At 43.3% G+C, this 5,000-nt stretch overlaps 1 protein-coding gene across 2 annotated transcripts in view; it reads left to right on the plus strand.

Annotated features, from left to right (window-relative positions):
• Positions 1 to 5,000, plus strand: part of LOC126983918 (lactosylceramide 1,3-N-acetyl-beta-D-glucosaminyltransferase-like) — a 158,967-nt gene that overhangs the window by 54,857 nt on the left and 99,110 nt on the right. The gene's annotated exons all lie outside the window — the stretch shown is intronic.

Genomic DNA, 5,000 nt, shown 5'->3' on the forward strand with positions numbered 1-5,000 from the left:
AGGTGTTCTTCCTCCCAAATCCTCCTCCTTCTCCTCTTCTTCTTCTTCGTCCTCCTCCTCCTCCTCCTCTTCCTCCTCCTCCTCTTCCTCCTCCTCCTCCTCCTCATCTTCCTCCTCCTCCTCATCTTCCTCCTCCTCCAGAGAGAGAGAGAGAGAGAGAGAGAGAGAGAGAATCAGAATCAGCAGGTATTAATAAAGGTGTGACTGCTCTCTCTCTCTCTCTCTCTCTCTCTCTCTCTCTCTCTCTCTCTCTCTCTCTCTCTTTTTCTTGAACCTGCCCTTCTCTTCCTCCTCCTCCTCCTCCTCCTCCTCCTCCTTCTTCTTCCCTTAAGACTACCTGCGGTTAACCTGAAATGGAAGGTAAATGGAAGAAGGAAAGGGAAGGTAATGGAAGGGAAGGGAAGGGAAGGGAATGGAGGGGGAGGAGGAGGGAAGGGAGGTAAATGGGATATGAGGAGGGAGAGGAGGAGGAGGAAGGGAAGGGAAAAGAATGGAAGAGAAGGAAAGGAAGGAAAGGAAGGAAAGAAAGGGAAGGGTAGAGATGGAAGGGAAGGAAAGGAAGATCACGAAATGGAAGGGAAGGGAAGAAAGAAAGTAATGGGAAGGAATGATAGAAAATAAAAAGAATAGGAAGTAAGAAAAAAGAAAAATACGATATGAGGAAGAAAGCAAAACGAGATAAAGAAAAGGAGGAAGAGAAGATGGAGGAAAGAGGAGGAGGAAGTTGAGGAAAGATAGAGAGGTGAAGAGGAGAGATAATTACATACTTGAAGGTTAAAAGAAAAATAAGAAAAAAAAGGAATAGGAAGGAAGAAAATTAAGAAAGGAGAAGGAAGAGGAGAACAAAAATTAAGAAAGGAGAAGAAGGAGGAGGAAGGAAAAAAAAGTAGGAGGAGGAGGAGGAGATAGAAGAAGATGAGGTAAAAGAAGGAAACTATAATAGGTTGAAAATAAATTGGAGAAGAGAAAAAAAAGTGTAATGGAGGAGTACAAAGGAAAAGCAAACAGCAACAGACCTCTTGGTCCTAACTAGGCTGTTTGTCGTTGCTACCATCTACTCTAACCTACGAGTCAGAGACACAGGACAGCAAAGATGAAGGCTCCTCCCCTCCCACCAGTCCCTGCAGCCGAGGCTGGCACGAAAAGGAAGAATACGACAACTAAGCTAACACTAAGAGGAGGAGGAGGAATACATAGGAATACATAGGAAAAACAGACACCAGAAGACCTGTCGGTCTATGGCGAGGGTGTCTGTTTACTACCGCTGCTACTAGTGATCTACGTGTGGTAGGACAGGATAGAATAGATGAAGGCTCCTCCCCACCTACCTCTCCCTCCGGCAACGTGCCGGCAGGAAATAGTTAGAAGAGAACACCATGTACCTTTAAGGAAGAAAGGGACATGGAAATTTTATAGTAAAGAGAGAAATAAGAGGAAATTACTACCCTTAACTTACGGAGGAGGAGGAGGAGGAGGAAGAAGAGTAATTATCCTAGTCAGTCACGCCTCCGAGGAAGACCTTGAGAGGAGGAAGAAAATATTGGAGGGTGGTCACTTCTCCTCCTCCTCCTCCTCTTAAGTTGTCACATGCGGTCACAGTGGTCAAACACGCACAAGAGAGTACATCCTTAAACTTTGATTAGAGAAAAATATTTAGAAAAATTGTGTGTGTGTGTGTGTGTGTGAGAGAGAGAGAGAGAGAGAATGGGCAGCCCCTCCATATTAAGCCCAACGCTGATCTTATAATGAAAACTCTGACTGAGCGCCACAAAATTATAAGGTTTGGTCAGTCTTAGGAAATGAATTGTTGCTGTCTGTCCGTTGTTCTTCCTTCTTCTCTTCATCTCTTTTTCCTTTCTTCATTTCGTATTTTTCCCTTCCATTTCCTTCTCTTCCCTTCTCTTATTTTCCTTCCTTCCTCTCCTTCCAACTCTCCCTTCCTTTCCCAACCTCTCTTTCCTTTTCTTTCCCTTCTCTTCCTTTCCCTTCTCTTCCTTTTTTCATTTTGTATTTTTCCCTTCCATTTCCTTCTTTTCCCTTCTCTTATTTTCCTTCCTTCCTTTCTTTCCAACTCTCCCTTCCTTTCCCAACTTCTCTTTCCTTTTCTTTCCCTTTTCTTCCTTTCCCGTCCCTTCTTTTCCTTTCCTTTCTCTTCTCATTCATTCCCTTCCCTTTGCATCCCTTCCCGTCGCATTCCTTCCCTCCACTTCCTTTCCCTTCCCTTCCCTTCCCTTCCCTTCCCTTCCCTTCCCTTCCCGTCCCCCCCCGTCCCGTCCCTTCCCTTCCCTTCGCATTCCTTCCCTCCCCATCCCATCCCATCCCTTCCCCTTCCTTTCCTCCCCTTTCTTCCCTATCCTTCCCTATCATTCCCTTCCCTTCCCTTCCCTTCCAATCGTCTTAACTCACGTTCTCACGCTCTATTTTACGTCATGTGGACTTTTACGCGCACATAAACACGATTTGACGTTCATGTGTGTGTGTGTGTGTGTGTGTGTGTGTGTGTGTGTGTGTGTTTATGAGATTATCCTTTCGTAAGCGGCTTGGTATTTATTTATCTACACACACACACACACACACACACACACACACACACACACACACACACACACACACACACACACACACACACACACACACACACACACACACACACACACACACACACACACACACACACACACACACACACACACAGAATGTAATCTCTCTCTCTCTCTCTCTCTCTCTCTCTCTCTCTCTCTCTCTCTCTCTCTCTCTCTCTCTCTCTCTCTCTCTCTCTCTCTCTCTCTCTCTCTCTCACACACACACACACACACACACACACACACACACACACACACACACACACACACACACACACACACACACACACACACACACACACACACAATTAGGTCTAATCCTTTCATTGTCTCTTAACTCATTATAATTATTCTCTAAGTTATGCGAGACATTTCTCCATAATTATCTCCTCCTCCTCCTCCTCGTCCTCTCTCCTAGTTCTAAGTATTTATCAAGTTTTCTTGCTCTTTTTTATACAGAGCCATGTTTTTTATATATATCACTTCTTACTTCTACGTTATCTGCTCCTCCCCTTCCTCCTCCTTCTACTCCTCTTCCTCTTCTTTCTCCTCTTCCTCATCATCATCCTTTTCCTCCTCCTCCTCCTCATTCTCCTTCTCCAACAAATACGAATTCGAATACACTTCATTGGTTTTAATTCTAATACAAATACGAATACTTCTTGAAAATATTAATGAATACATTGATTAACACTATTCACTGAAGAACACCGTGACGTAGCTGGGTCTGGTACTGTTCTAAAGTTATGCAACAGTAAGATGAGCTCATGAACTTGTGCTATACACCACCATTACACGAACACACCCAAAGACGGTACTCGAATGACTGGAACACGAGAACCGAATGCGAATACTCCATCCCTGGTTAAGAAAAGGACGGAAGGGAGAGGGAAGGGACCATTAATACCCCCATATACCCCCCTTCCCCCCCTCCCCTTCTCTCCACTCCTCTATCTCTTCCTCCTCCTCCTCTTCCTCCCCCTCTCTTCGTGACCTCTCGTGACCTCTTACAGAACTTCCGCTTACCTGGCCAAGCTGAGTCATGTGTGTGTGTGTGTGTGTGTGTGTGTGTGTGTGTGTGTGTGTGTGTGTGTGTGTGTGTGTGTGTGTGAGTGAGTGTGTGTTATGAAATTTATTGATTATTGTGATACGTGTGTGTGTGTGTGTGTGTGTGTGTGTGTGTGTGTGTGTGTGTGTGTGTTCTCTCTCTCTCTCTCTCTCTCTCTCTCTCTCTCTCTCTCTCTCTCTCTCTCTCTCTCTCTCTCTCTCTCTCTCTCTCTCTCTCTCTCTCTCTCTCTCTCTCTCTCTCTCTCCTTATATATTTTTACACTTTTGTCACTTTCACATTTTTTCTTTTTCCTTCTATTATTTTTCTTCCCTTCCTTCTTTCTTTCTCCTCCATCTTTGCCTTTCTTCTTTCTCTTTCTTCTTTCTATTCCTCTTTCTTATTTTTTGTTTATTATTTTTACCCTTCCTATTATTTTCCTTCACTATCTATCTATCTTTCTTTCTCCTCCTCCTCCCCCTCCTCCTCCTCCTCCTCTAAATCCTTCACTAATAACAAAAGTCTTTACCTGTTTATCGATTACTGAAGAAAGTCTCATCTTATACCTTTTTCTTCTTTTTTCTTTCCTAAATTAAAATTTCTCCTCAGCTGATTAAGGGAAAGGTTTTGTTAGAAGGGAAGGGACACAAAGGAAGAACAAACAACAACAGACCTGATGGTCCTTACGAGGCTGTTTGTGACAAACTTCACTAACTATCTTATCAAAGGTGGAAGATGAAGGACAGCAAAGACAAAGGCTCAACCCCACCCCCCCCCTCCCCCATCCCTCCAGCCAAAGCTGGCAGGAAAGGAAATAGAACCATGCAGCATGGAAAAACTGCATGGAAAGTATGTAGGAAAGAGGAAAGAACTACCATTACTGCTACCACTAACCGGGCGGTAAAAACGGACAAGGACACCAGTATTCGAAAGAACTTAACGTTATTACGACAATGAGTAATATCTTAGTTGCTGGTTGGATTCAAAATACTTGTCTAATCTATTCTTGAAGGTCGTAACTGTTGTACTATCAACGATATCTCAGGGTAGAGAATTCCAAACATTAACGACTCGATTGAAGAAGAAGTGTTTGGCTTCGTGCGACGAGAATCTTTTACCACTTATCTTGAAATTGTGATTTCTTGTTCTATTTGATCGATCAATTGTAAAGTAATCTTCCGCATTAATAACTCTGTATCCTTTAAACTTTTTAAACACTTCTATTAGATCGCCTCGCAGTCTTCGCTTTGATAAGTTGAATAATTTTACTTCTTTAAGCCTTTGTTCATAAGATAAATTTCTCAATCTAGGAATCATTTTTGTTACTCTCCATTGAACCCGTTCCAACTTTTTCACGTCTTTTCTGTAATACG

The sequence above is a fragment of the Eriocheir sinensis genome, chromosome 55 (assembly GCF_024679095.1).
Source record: "Eriocheir sinensis breed Jianghai 21 chromosome 55, ASM2467909v1, whole genome shotgun sequence".
Taxonomy (NCBI): domain Eukaryota; kingdom Metazoa; phylum Arthropoda; class Malacostraca; order Decapoda; family Varunidae; genus Eriocheir; species Eriocheir sinensis.